General features: G+C 34.5%; 1 protein-coding gene and 1 long non-coding RNA gene across 3 annotated transcripts in view; one reads left to right on the top strand and one right to left on the bottom strand.

Moving 5' to 3' along the window:
* The window catches only part of LOC130897384 (rap1 GTPase-activating protein 1), an 848316-nt gene that overhangs the window by 333122 nt on the left and 499783 nt on the right, over positions 1 to 15411 (top strand). The gene's annotated exons all lie outside the window — the stretch shown is intronic.
* On the bottom strand, positions 4810 to 11182 carry LOC130897391 (uncharacterized). Its single transcript, XR_009059698.1, has 2 exons — positions 11106 to 11182; positions 4810 to 4853 (listed from the first exon to the last, which is right to left on the bottom strand). It is a non-coding gene; the product is annotated as an uncharacterized LOC130897391 (long non-coding RNA).

The raw sequence follows: 15411 nt of genomic DNA, 5'->3' as shown, positions 1-15411 counted from the left end.
AGAAAAGTTACAAATTATTCTTCAATTGCAGTTTGGAGGTACGTGCTTCTCTTGCAAAAACGTGGTTCTCAAGAAGGTCCCTCAGGAAAAAATCACATGATCGTGCGAGCCACTCAAGGAATCCTCGTCTACCTATCCATTATTCAAAATGAAGATTAAGGTACTCCCGTAGACATAACGCGCAGTGAGGAAACTCCATTCTGCATGAAATGACGTATGTGTGTGAGTGTTGGATCGTTGTCCATTTGCCTTCGTAAAAAATAAATCTTCGAGGATTTCCAGATAACTTTGGCCCGTCACGTGATCCTCAAAAGAGTACTGACCCATGATACCTCCTTTTTTTGAGAGCATTGCCTGACTTATACAAATCTCTGTAGTTTCTAAAATTCTAAAAATCTCAGTTTACCAATATTTTTCTAAATCCACGATAATTCAGTAGGTGTAATAATCGTTTCCAAAACAAATGCAAATTCAAATATGTGACACTTAGGACTCAAGTTGTGTTTGACTGCAAAAATTATTTTTTTTCTCATATCATTCCAGTAAAAGTTTCGGACTACATTTTTTGAAGATTCAATATCGAAACGACGGGTCTAAACTAGATAACCGTGGAGTTGAAAACCAATTTCTATAGGAACATGAAAAAGTAACAATGGAAGATGGAATTCAGATTGTATTTCGAGAATTTCATATATATATACTTAACGTAAATAGAGATATGAAAGACTGACATTGGTGAAATATATTTTATTTATGAGTTTTTTTTCCATATATTCAGAATATAATCAAAACAGAGATAAAGTAATAAAAATGCTGGAACCAGTTAACATATACAAAGTACATTGATATCAATCCTGTTGAATGAAACTAAAGTAAATTTTTATAGAACACCAAGTATATAGTAAAAACTGTCTCATCATCATTTTTTTGTCGAATGTGGGAACATTTTTTTTTATTTTAATAGGATCCTGCCCTGCGCTTTTGGATCTCCAGCCAGGTTTCCTAAAATGATCCTCCTAGTTTAAAAATAGGGTATAGCAGATAGTTAAAATAGCCAGAATTCGGGAATTGGCGTCCCTCTCTTTCAATTGTACTTCAAGAATATACTGCGTTTTGATTGTGTGCGTATTTTTCTATGGAAAGTGTCACAAATAGCGACGTGAAAATGAGTAACAACTCCTAGAAACGGGCGACGATGCAATTTCATTGGAAATTAGACCAAAAACGTTTCCAAATCCTGTGTAAATTGTGGTTGGTGTATGAAGACAAATGTATATAGAAAACACGTGTGTTTGAACGAGCGAAGCGGAGGGTGACAATTACCCCTTGTTATCTTATTTCGATCCTGGTATGGAATAATGTCAACTTGATCATTAAATTTAAAAGAGTTTTGGTCAACTAACGTTTCCTTGTCGTACTATATAAAAATAATTAATTCATCTAAATGTTCTCGATTTTAGGATAATTTTTAAAAGATAGATAAAATTTGTCGTTTCGTCTTTTTTAAGTCTTTATCTTTGCGTATTTATATTAATCAATAAATCACCTGCATCATCTAAAACATCAAAAAATAAAAAAATAAATTTTATATATCAAATGTACTTGTACTAATTATGATGCTATCTACATAGGACAGACATCTCAGTATTTAGAAAATAGACTAAGAGGTCATCAATACGATAATACGAAAAAGAGAATTTTTAGAAATTATTAATATTTATAAAAAAGAAAAAGATATTAATGATAAAAAAGATCTAAATAATTTAACTAAAATTTATAGCTCTATTTTGTAAATTCTAATAAAACTACAAATAATTTGATTGATTAAGTACTGCTACTTATTTGAGATGTAAGTACTAAGGAAAAACTAATTTTTCGTATTAGAACACTTTTTAAAACTAACTTTTAAACAGAAGAGACCTAAAATCAAGAACATTTTGATGCATTAATATATCAAAAGGTCTAAGAAATAAAAAATTAAAGAAATACATAATATTTATTCGACAAACAATTCTAATGGAATGGACTCATACTATAGTAAAAAATAGATTCATGTAAAAAATTTCCGAAATTTCCATTTTATATTACCGTGTTTTTTTCAAGCGGACTATATTTATAAGAAAATTATTATTGAAACTGTTCTCTGTTCCAAACTTTTTAGTATACGAGTATAATAAGTGTCACGGGCAAAAGAGAAATTTCTTTGCTGATGGTATTACTTGGCAAAAGACAATATCGGAGTTTTAAAATATTACGTGTCGTGAAACAATGCCTCTGTAAAATGAGAAATGTGCCACTCGGGGATGTTTTCTTTCCGAATAGAGACAGACATCTCTATATATGAAAATTTTCTTCCATGGAATCTTCTACTATTAAAAAAAAAGAAAAGTCTTAATGAAAAACTTTTTACAACTTGATATTTTAATTATATGTAAAGAGAATTTGTCGAGTTAGCGAAGACCCCATACGATATAATTTGTTTATTCTAACTTAAAGAGTCGTAACTTCTCCGTCTTCTGGTGAATTTCTTAAGGGACGAACAAAACTTTGAATTTGAGTTTCCTTGAAGTTCCTTTATCTTTGTAATAACGCCCATAAAAATGATTATGGGCGTGATTCCATTTTTCGGCATCTATTGGTTTCATTTGGTTTGTTTTTGTAATAGGGCTGCGGAGGTGCTTAAGGATGCTCTATCTATCTCAAAGGATGAATTTTGTACATTTTTGTATGTTGTTTTTATGGCCGTATAGTAGAAGGTTTGTATAAGATAGGAGTTTATCTCGTCTTATTTCTATTTTTTATAATGAACTTTTTACTTTTTACCACGTGAAACGTTAAAACACCTTTTTGTATGTCTCCTGACGTCACTTTATCTCCGATAAAAAATAAAATGCTAATTTTCAATTTCATCTACTTATTCGAAGTATTTTCCTTTAAACACATACATCATTTTCCCATTTAAATAGATTCCAAATAATTGAGCAGTTTCAATCTTTCGCATTTCCTTCCTTCGTCCCTTCATCAAAGAGAATCAGTATTCAAAATTTACTACCCTTAGGCGCCGGCGGTCATTATTCGACGTAGTTTTTGAAAAGTTGTAACCGTGGTTTTCGAAAGGAATGTGCGAGCGGGAAGAGCAAGAGCAGAAATGCGAGCGAGTGACCGCAGAAGCACTTTTACTACCGCATTTCTTCGATCACAAATATCTGCCAGAGGGCTGGAAATTTAGTGCAGGCAAATTCATATATTCCATTTAAATAAAGAAAAACTATTTTCCTACTCAGCCTATTTATAAATCTAGCAAGGTATATACAGTACTCGTTACTTTATTGAAAGAAAATAAAACGTTTTCGTGGATTTATATTTCTCCAAGTACTCGCGACATTATTATGAAGTACTTATAAATGATTATCTTCATTGAAAAAGGTAACGATGTTGTAATATCCAACAATATCTTATCAAGTTACATCCTTCTCTTATGCAAATTTGACTAGTAACCCCAATTTTCAAGATTATCTTACCCGGCTACTGGAGCCTGTGCAAATAAGGATTTTGATGCCACTTAAGGTATATTGGATCATGTTTTTTTATTTATTTTTCATGGTAGGTAGGTAGGTGATTTGAATAAAGCAAAAAACTGAACTTGAGAACTTATATCAGTGGTTGATTCACCAACAGGCTGAATAGGTTGAAGCCTAGGACGGCGTGTTTCAAAAGAGGGCCAATTTTTTATTTCATTGTTTACCCGAGATAGACGAGCTTCGAAACTTTCACAGAAATAAAAGTAATTTAATAAAAATTGAAATGCAGCACATTAAAGCTTTTCTTGCTTAAAAAGAGTGAAGAACTTTTTATGATATACGAGGATATATTGAAAAATTCTTAGCCTACTATAGAACCAAACAAAATTTCAATGTCAAAATATTTTATTACTCAACATATTCTCCTCTTAATTGGATACATTTATTACAGCGAACCTGCAAAGTCTCTAGACCTTTCAGAAAAAATGTTTCATCTTGCTCTACAAACCAGACCTCCACAGCTTTTATTACCTCCTCACTGGAAGGAAATTTACGACCTTTTAAACTTTTGTTCAGTCGAGGAAAGAGATGGTAGTCGGACGGAACCAAATCTGGTGAATAAGGGGTGTGTTCTAGTAACTCAAACCCTAAATCACGAATTTTTTGCATGGCAATAGTAATCTCCAGTCATTGTTCTACCCTTATCCAAAAAATCAATCATGATTACTTCATGGCAATCCCAAAAAATGGAAGCAAGTACTTTTGCAGCAGATTTTTGGACACGAAACTTCTTAGGTCTTGGAGAACCAGAGTGTCGCCATTCCATCGATTGTTGCTTTGTTTCTGGATTATAGAAATGTACCCGAGTCTCATCCATAGTAACAATTCGGTTTAAGAAGTCTACATCTTTTTCAAATGGAGCACATATCGAATGCGATGCTTCTACCATTGCACGCTTTTGGTCAAACATTTGGGGACGCATTCGTATGAACTATTCAGTGCTTCAGATATCCGTTTTAGCCCAATTCGACGGTCTGATAAAATCATGTCATGAACTGCATCGATATTTCCGGGAACTGACACAGAAACTTACCTCCTTTGAAACTTGCAGTCCAATTTTTCACAGTCGCATACGAAAGACATTGATCACCAAGGGTATTGAGCATATCTTCGTTAATCTGCTTACCTCTTAACCCTTTTAAATACAGGTACTTGATGATGGCTCGATCGATACTTGAATTTTTCGATTTTCACAATTTCGGTGGACATCTTTTTTCTTTTAATTTATTGCTGCGTAACTCTAGTTTACAGTTCAATCGAATCGAACGATATCTAAAAAGTTCATACTTTCTCTAAAAGAAATTAGAAAATAGGGAGGTTGTAACTATCAGATAATGGAGGTAGAGAAAAATTTCAATTTATAACTTGTTTTGGGAATATCTATAAATATGTACCGAATTAATAAATTCCTTTCGTTTCACTGGGTTATTAATGTCAGAGCCGAAAACTGGAAACTGCTGCCTCTAGCGCCGGAGGGCCACTTATAAAGACGCGATGCTCGTAAATTGCTGCGTCCCATGATACTTGGTGGCCGTTCCGGAATTATTGTCGGCCGGGAAGCAATTATTTTAGAACATGTATACAGATATGAATGTATGCAAACTATGCAGTAGTTAGTAATTTCTGGTAGAAGGTGATACTGTCAATATTTTTATTAGTAATTGTTTTAAAAATACTTTTTCAAATGTATAGATAAAGTTATTATTGACAAATTACTAAGTGAAAGCAATACATCAGTTCTCTTGTATGAAGCATAAACATGGACATTAAAAGTGGATACCACGAACAGACTCGAGGCTTTTGAAATGTGGATCTTCCGTAGATTACTAAAAATATCATTAACAGATACCTAACAATGAAGTGCTTAGAGGTCTGGGAAAGGAAAGAGAGTTACTTACAACAATAACGATGAGAAATGCCGATTATCTGGGCCACATATACCGTAAAAACAAGTATGATATACTGAAATTAATAATAGAAGGAAAAATCGAAGAAAAACGTGGCAGACAACATCCACGAATAACAAACGTAGGCGTTTGCATTGGTATAAACACATCATCTTTAATTCGCACTACTCAGGACCGAAAAAAGTATGCCGGAATTGAAGAAGAAGAAGAAAGAACGTATGCAATAGGGACCAATAGAAGAAAATATTGAAATAAGACTGTGATCGTTTGGCCACATACGATTCCTGTTCTCTCAAATACTCTTTGCATAGCTTCGAGGAATGCTTGGAAGGATTGTCAAGCTGGAAGATAAAGTTTCTATGTATTAGGCGCTGGTTAGAACGTACTACATTTCAATATTTTTTTATAACCTTCTCTCTTCAAAATCTCTTCAAATTTTATCAGGTCTTCAGTCGCTCTTCCTCCGAAATATGCCCAAACCATCACCGAGCTTCCGACGTGTTTAACAATCGGAATTACACATGAATCTAAGATCCGTTCTTCCTTTGACTTGTGCACAAACACCGTTTCTCTTAGACTCAAAAACTCAAACTTCATGTCAATTTTTTATCGTTTTTAACCCACTGCAATCTTTTATTTTGGGGTTTCTTAACTGCCACCGTTCCAAAATGGCCAGTTTTTCTCAATCTTCATCTCATTGTAGAAGTACGCAAAGGACGATCTCTAGATCAATTGATCTCTGCGCCAGTGAGTCGTTGATCACATTTACTGACCAATACAATACGTTTATCTTCAGCAATTGAGGTTTTTCGAGGCCGCCCTATCGCCAAAGCTTTTGATGGATGCATATCGGTCGACGTTGGCTTGACACTATGAAAGAGAAAGTGTATTATTTGTAGATACACTTTCTTGGTTCTCGCAGCAAAGCTCTAAAAATCGCTCATAACATGCTTCTCGACGCTGCTTCTACACTGCGCTGAGAATACGAAACACCAATCTTGTATTAATTTTCCTTCTATTAAAAAGCCCCATATAGGCTCCTTATAACACTTGTTTTGGAAATGCTGCTCTATGTTGCAATTTCTTTTGTTTTTGGGCGCCCATCACTTATAACAATCTATTCCACCATTGAATGCTTTCTAGAATAATCTCCATCACAGGATCTTCCGCACGTGGGTAATCTTCTAATGATCTCCGTCCCCAGCTAAACAACTAATTGATTATTGAAAATGATGGACACAAGTCACTCTAAACAGCCTCCATTTACTTTTTGATTTGTGTTAATTCTTCTTTAATGACTTAACAGCGCGAAATTCAATTTAAAACATTGTCCAAAACAAATTGACTAAGTGGTCGACAGGCCGAGCCGTGCCGGGTGTGCAAAAGGGTGCATGGCGCCTAACCTAATCTAACACAGGGCGGCAAAAGGCAAAACGTCTCTAAAAAAAATAACAGAACCCCATCATACAAAAAAATGTTTGTATTAATTTACCCAATCTAAAATGTAAACAGTAGGTGCCACATACATACTCGTACACCACAAAATCGGAATTATCCAATTACTTCTATCTCCAATAAGATCTAGACACATTTACTAGATAGAGACGATTTTTACTAATGAATATTTTCCCGACGTAGGTAGTTACTTTTCTATCCGACTAGACTGGAAATTTACCTCATATCTCGCCTCACTAATCAAATTTCGACTAGATACTCTAATAGGTCGGCATATTTTGTTCTTGCACCCGGGCGGCGGATACCCTAGGCTCGGCCCTGGTGGTCGTTGACTTCGACTACAATAAAACGGATCGAAGCAGCAAGTTGAAACTCTGTGTAAACTTGTTAAGACTTATTACATGAGATCTAGAGCTTATGGACTGCAATAAGTAAATGCGATTAAGACAGTCAAGACAACTGGAAAAATCTGCATATATGTATATATTTTATTTACAAGGGTGGTTTGTCGGAGAAGTGAATCTTCAGAGGTAGACGATACTTCCAATGCTAAAATCATATTGTCAGTTTCGACCATGTTTTCTGAATTAATCTGTTAACATTTTACACAAATTTTACCGACAGATTATAGTATCAAGAATATAGATTTCAAGTGTCAAGTTTTTTTAACGTAGACATCGCGAAGAAACCGAAAAAGTTGTCTAAGAAAGTGAATATTTTAATGTTTGAAATATTTCAAATAAAAGGTTACGCATTAAAAAACTATTTGCAAGGTGGTTTAATATCAAAAATTCAATGAATGTTTGGATATTTTTAAACGTAATTAGTGAATTTCTTTCTTGGAAAAATGACCGCATCTATTGAGAGAAAAATGCGTGCATCGAGCGCACAGATTATATAGGAGGGTGCATCGAGCGCACATTTGCAGGTATAAAGACGATATCTTCAATCTCTGCATTTTGCTTAAAATGTTTCTTCTCGTAAATAAAAAAAAAATTATAACAGATTGACAAAGAGTTAATACTTTCTCATCAATGCGATTATAGTCGTAGTCTCATAACCTCATTATTCAAAAGTTTGTATGTTTACATATCTCTAGGACTCACTTCGGAAAGTTAACTTTTCTTAATCGCTCCTCGAAAGATCTTTCGAATTCGACACAGGTAGTGTGCGCTAAATGCACGAAATGTTTTCTAAATGTGCCTGTGCGCTCCTCGCACTCCACGGAAGAGAAGGATTTTGTCCTATCACGACAATGCGGCTACACATTCCCTAACTATTGTTGTAGAAAAATTAGCCAAACAGCGTTACCATTAATATTCTTGCCATATCCATCTATTTTGTTATATTTCTTTTCCCAAATTTAAAAAAATGCCTTGATGGAAAGCTGTGTCAAACAAATGAAGAGAAAAACCATTACTTTGCTGAACTTTTTTTATCCATTCTTCGCAATATCTTTTTCAATTTAATTGAATTATATAAATGTACGATACAGTTAGAACGAGTGCTTTTGATGATATCAAGTTTTATTTATTGGTAAATTGAAAAAATTTATGAGAAAAGCTACAAAACAAACTTTTTTATCGATATCTGGAGTATCCGAGTTCTTTCAAAAACCTTTTCAATAACAAATCAATTTTAAGGCAGTATGAACAAAAAGCTCCACACCGCTACTCGAAAATGCTTTAATACCACAATAAATGTTAATGCCTCTCCGCATGGAGTTTCAGAGAGCGGCTCATTAATTTTTAACAACGAATCTCATCAATGTAAGAGGTTCTTCGCGAAATAGGAAACCACACACGTTATCCTACAGACCAATATTGAGCTAATCTAGATTAAAACAGGAGCACTCGAGCGGATTGTTGGTAATAGTTTGCGTACTTTTCAAAGTTTTAAAGGAGATTTATAATTATTATTAGAAAAGTGAACTGTGTGAAATGCGTTTGAGCAATCTGAAACGTTAGTAATTGAAAAGCCAGAACTGTAATGTAGACAGCTGCAAGAAATATGATGTATCCATTATTTAAGACTACTAAAAATTAAGCAAGTATTACCTATAGAATATCAATAATCGCTGTAAAAGATGTATAACATTAGCTCATTACAACTTTTCAATTCAAACAAGAAAAATGGTGAATTCAAGAGAACATAATGAGAAATATTATGTATCAATTTCCTCTTACGTTCAAGTTTATAGTTATTATAAGCGTAAAATTGGACTAGTTCTTTGATAAAAGATAAAGTATAACGAGACTAATAATTAATTAACAGTTGTAGATTAATTCCGTAAAGTTCTGTCTTTTGCAAACCTGTTTCTGTTTACTATTTCCCTTCCTACTTTTGTTAACCACATCACAGTTTATCTTATTAGCTATGACAGTATTGTAGACTTTGGATTAAATTATCCTAGGACTTGAGAAGAACTGTTCTGGGCGTCTCCTGGCGAACTCGGTGTTGATGAGCCACATCTGCCTGTCGAGTATGTCTTGCAAAAACTGCTCTAGGTGAAATAATTTTAGACATCTCGGAAGAGTATTTGCCGCAGTATTATCGGTAAAACAAAGTTGGGTCAGCAGCTGCTCAAGTTTCTGGTCAACTCTGGATCGAACTACCGTCTTCTGTATTGAGTCGAGCATCTTCAGAGTATACTTGGGAACCGAGCTCCAAATCAAAGATGGACTAATCTCAGCCTTGTAGTGATTAGAAACTGTTGCGGTGTATATAGCTTTTTGGTCTTAAAGAGGGCTCCAAGTTTATGTGAAGCTGCCTTGGCTAAATCGGCCACTTGACCATGCCTTGATATTTTGTTTCCAACCTCAACACATAAAAGAGAGAAAGAGAGTAGGTGACAAGATATATCCCTGTAGAACACCAGCGTTGACCTCTGTCTACATGTATCAACTAGGTGGTTGTCATTAGGTCCAGCACTTGAAAATATTTTGAAACTTTCTCCTGCTCTTGCTTCGTATTCTCTCTATTTGGGATATGATGGCCCAAAACAAGTCTTGGAATTAGAAGATTTGGACCTAGATCAGCCTAAAATATTTGATCATTTGAAACCGCTGTATAACTATGTATATTTTCTTGCCAATATATGCTCAACGGTGGAAAAACCAAATGATTGATTGGCCTAGGGTCCCGGATTTTCGTCGTCCGAATGTAGCAACCCTAATTTCTGTGGTTTTTTGCTTGAATTAATTAAACCAATTTTGGATAGCTTAGTGAGAATAATACCATGATCCAAGGTATCAAAAGCCTTGGATGAATCTGGTTCTATACAAACAACATAAAAAAAGCAAACTTTCAAATATTTTCGAAAATTTGGATATATTATGATTGGGTAATAGCTTTGAATAACAACCTTATTATCCTTTCCAAAAATGGGACTAACTCGTCCAGTTTGAGGTATGAATAAACAACGAAATGTATTTTCATGAACTGACGAACAGTCTCGTAGTAGAAACGCAGGTTAAACCACAGGAGCAGACAAAAAGTTTGGTTTTAATTTTTTGAGGGTAGTTGAAACTGCAAATTAGCGAAAGCAGTTACAATGTTTGTGGTATCAGCTACAAATTAATAGAGAAAACATTTGGAAAAATAGATAGATTAGGGTGAAAGCATTACTAGAACAATCTTCAGGTATTAAAATAGACGAAGATACTCCTACTATAACCATGGAAGATGTATTGAATGTATCAACCTAGGCAAGAATACTAACAGGCATTGCAACCTTAATGGACACCTGAAGACGTTAGGTTTAGCAGAGACTGCAACTGCCGATTCTGTTTATCGAGAACAAAACTTCTATCCATATTCCATAGAAGTGTGAGAGACTAAAAAATCCCAAAGTATTACACTTGATGTCGTATGAAATAAAAAACGGAAATCTCTGGCAGATCGAGGAGCTATCCCACATCCTAAACGTTCTAAGATTGGTGGATTGAGGAATTGAGGATCATCAGTAGTGCCGTAGCTAGAAAACAGACAAACGGTTTTTTATTGGGAACGTGGCAAGAAAACACCAACCAAGGTGGACTAACTTCAATATATTTACCGAGCTTTCGAATACTTATGTATTCATCGTCTGGGACTGAAATTATGGTCAAATACAATATAAGAAATATGTATAAATATATAACAATAATAAAATTTCACTTACAATAATTAATTAAGATTTCTGGTCATTTTTGGCTTTGTTAATGCTTGTAAAAATTTTAAACTCATAGAATTCAAAATTCAATATTCAAATTGACGTTGATAGAAATTTTGATTTTGAAATATTTATTCTGGTTACTATAGGAATTTTCATTAATTTTTGATTGGTTAGATTATGAATATGAAACTTTTATAGGTTAGATAAGGATAAGTTTCATTTTTAGTTTCAATAGATTAGGTCGTTATGAATGTAGTTGAATATTCATTGGCTAGAACATAAATGACAATAAATTTTACAGGTTAGGTGGTTATAAGTGAAGTTGGGTTGGGTGAGGTTAGATGGTTGTTAATGGCGTTGAATTTTTATAGAATTTGTTTATTCAAAATCAAAAAGATATGCATAAATTACACTAAGGTTATTTAAATCAGTTTTCTTATTAATGCACTGATCATTTTCAACAATGAATGTTGTTACTGAAAATAAACGTTTTTTGTAGTTTTTTTCAGTTTTCAAAACTTTGGCAGATTCATAATTCATATTGTGTTATGTTAGTCACTTTAGTAAAAATAGATTGAATATTAAGTGTTTGACTGTATACTAATTTAATATTGTGTTTTTTAAAAATTCCAGAAAGTTTAGGAGTAATTGATTTTATATATTTATATACATAAATACATAAATACATACTCATCCGGTGGGTCAAAAAGTTGACGATATATCGAAACCTATTTTGTGAGTATTGTTGATACCTTTCGATGTTTAGGTTAGAATCGAATTGTTCGGGAAACTTCAATATTATAAAATCCAAGATAGTTTATTTTTTCTATTGTAGGTTAAATATACTAGGCACGACTCATATGTGAAAAAATACAGGGACAGTGAAGTTTTACTTGTGGTTTTATTTTTCGTTAGTTTCGGCCAAATATTCTACTCACAAGTTTTCAGATTCACAGAAAAGATTATTCTTTTTGTAGATAAAATTTCCTTATTATTATAAATTTTACTTCATATTTGAAATTACTCACGGAATTGTATAGTGTATGGCCAACTATATATTAGCGAACTTCGAAATCTCTGTTCAATTTACTCGCACTTCTCTCTCCATGGGGGTATGCCGCCACCATATAAGTTCTTTAGGGATCATTGGGTATTAGGTTGTTGCCATGTATTTCTCCAATAAGACTTGAGGTGTTTATGAGGAAGTAATTTCGAGGATACTGTAAATCTTATGGGAAACTACGCACCTGGTTTATATTCTATTAGATTATAAATGAATTTAATAAATCATGTCTTATTAATTACATATCAACGTAAAGAGAAATTGAATTATTCTCAGAAGAAGTATAGTAATAGATAGTAATAAGTTAAGAGCGCTATTATTGAAATATTTTCAGTACTTGCTTCATATTTAGTCCTCTACACATCGCCATCGACTATGGTCATCATAAATATATTCTATTCTTAGTTTTATGACTTTTTTGGGTATCATTCAGGAACGACACTAGTAATTAGAAGTCATCAGATCTTGAAAAAACACTTTTGATTAAACATGCTGTATGTATGTAATTTTTTTTAGGAAAAATAAATACAGGGTGCGGCAGCATAACTTCCTTTTTTAAAAAGTTCGCCATTTAGTCGGTAGATGTCGTAACGGAGTGCTAGTGGTCTCGTTCGAGAGGGGGGACTATAAAGTTTTGTCCCGGCACAGTTCAGTCGCCATCATGCGTTGGAACAGTGAGGAGCGTGCGTTTGCCGTTGAGGTTTACTTTTCGAGCGGATGTTCTGTGATCGCAACCCAGCGCGCCTTTCGGAATCGCTTTAATTTAGCCCCCTTGGCCCCTGTCCCGGACCGGAAATCAATTGTTACGTGGGTCACTACGTTCAGACAAACTGCAAGTGTGACAAGACGAAGAACTGGAGTCCCTCGGCCCATTAGATCACCGGAGAACATTGAGTTAGTTAGAACTTCAGTGTTGCGATCACCACGGCGTTCTGCGCGCAAACATGCGTCTGCCGTTGGACTTTCCGATCGTTTTGTGAGGAGAATACTTCATGATGATCTTCATTTTCATCCATACAAGATGGCAATTGTGCAGGAACTTTCTGAACGTGACTTCAATTCTCGGAGGAACGCGTGTGAGGTTTTTCTGGAAGTCGTTCCTGAGGACGCTATTGTTTTTTTTAGTGATGAAGCCCATTTTCATTTGTGTGGATCCGTAAACAAACAAAACATGCGCTACTGGGCTGATACCAATCCTCGACAATTGCATCAACGGCCTTTGCATTCACCTAAAGTCACAGTGTGGTGTGCAATTTACTCACGTGGAATTATTGGTCCCTGGTTCTTTGAGGAAAATGAAGTCACAGTGACAGTGAATTCGCACCGGTATGTAAACATGTTACAGGAATTTTTTTTCCCACGGCTAGATGAGTTGGACTTAGGGGACACTTGGTTCCAACAAGACGGAGCAACGGCACACACTTCAAGAACATCGATGGCTGTTTTGAGGGAACACTTCCCAGAGCGCCTTATCTCAATTAGGGGCGATTTGGAGTGGCCAGCCCGCTCTCCCGATTTGACCCCTTGTGATTATTTCCTATGGGGTTTTTTGAAATCCCGTGTGTATGTGAACCGTCCAAGGACCCTACAAGATTTGAAGACGAACATCCAGGAAGAAATTGCCAACATAACGCCTGCTATGCTGGCAAGAGTCATGACAAACGCCAGAAATCGGTTTACTCAGTGTATGGAGAATGGGGGACGTCACCTAACTGATTTGATCTTCAAAACTCAGTAAAACAAAACTTTATGTATGTGCCTGTATTATAAAAAACGAATAAAAATTTTCTGATTCATACAATAAGTTTTATTAACTTTTGAAAAAAGGAAGTTATGCTGCCGCACCCTGTATAATATAGTCGGAGTTGGCATACCAGCAGCAAGCCCATTTTAAATATTTTTTGCCCCCTAACTCCAAAATGAAATGTTACCTTTACCCCCAAATTTCCAAATAGACTTCCACTTTCGCATTATTTATTTTTACCTTTAGTTCGGCGGAGAGGTAAACTTTTGCACCCCAATTCTTTACAAATAGAAAATCTTTTTATTATCCACCACCATTGGCCCGTAAAATATACAGGGTGCTTCAAAACAAGATGACCCCGTCTCTGAGATAAATCGAGAACTGAAAAATAATTGGGGTTTGCTTGAAAAAAAATTTCTTAGCGCCATCTGTATTCAAGTAAGTTGGAAAAAAAAATTCATACTTATTTTTATTTGCTAAAATTACTTGCAACACTGTGATGAAATTTTATATATGCTGATACATCCCATAAATTAGTTTTTCTACTTGAAAGAACTGAAACATCACCTAACCACTTTCGGAATATTTTGATTTAAGAATCAGTTATAACGGATGCCGGTATAAAGTAATGATGAAATTATTAATTAAACATAAAACAAAGTAAGATCAGAATATTCAAAATTTCCTTGAATTTTCAAGAATACGAAAGTCTATCCATGTATGATAAAGTCCATTCGTTTGGGATTAGATATGAGGTTATTAAAGTGATGTTGAATTATGTTTCTCAATTCTTCACGTATAATTACCTCAGTAGCATAGATTTTTCCTTAAAACACGACCATATTGTGTAATCCAAAGGATTAAAATCGCATGACCGAGGAGGCCATTGAATCAGAGTTTCTGCACCTCTATCCATACATAAATTGAGAAAATAGTTATTCTCCCAATTACGAGACGACCTCCATAAAAGAGAACTTCGCTCGTTTTCCTTCAAATCTTCTAATATCTCCAATAAGGTGTTGTTTAAAAAATCCAGATACATATCACATTCAAAATTTCCAGGTAGAATGTGGTAACTTTTCAATTTGTTACTTAAAGTTGCTGCCAGAACATTAACTTTAAATCAATGTTGGTATTATAATACCTTGTAGATTCTCTAAAGGTGATCTCGTCAACAAAAAGAATACATTTTACAAAAGTTGGATTGAGCGCTGTTCTTTCTTGTAATGTTTGACAAAAATGTACTCCAACTGTTACATCATCTGACGTCTAGTCTGTGACGATAAAAATGTAGCTGCTCCTCTTTAAATATTATTCAGGTACTTTGTTTGTCTTGTCATTCTCCCTGCGCTAGTTGGATCTGGATCAACTGAATTTAAAATAATATTATTCTTATAAATTTTTCTTGACGTTCTCAAGCCACCAGAGTTCAATAGCTTTAAATATATATTTACTTAAGAAAATTTCTTTTATGAAACCCCCCTCGCATGGTTTAAGTCATACAT

Source organism: Diorhabda carinulata, chromosome 8, assembly GCF_026250575.1.
Source record: "Diorhabda carinulata isolate Delta chromosome 8, icDioCari1.1, whole genome shotgun sequence".
Classification (NCBI taxonomy): Eukaryota; Metazoa; Arthropoda; class Insecta; order Coleoptera; family Chrysomelidae; genus Diorhabda; species Diorhabda carinulata.
Note: the sequence above shows the minus strand (reverse complement) of the source record. Positions and strands in the feature narration are given on the sequence as shown.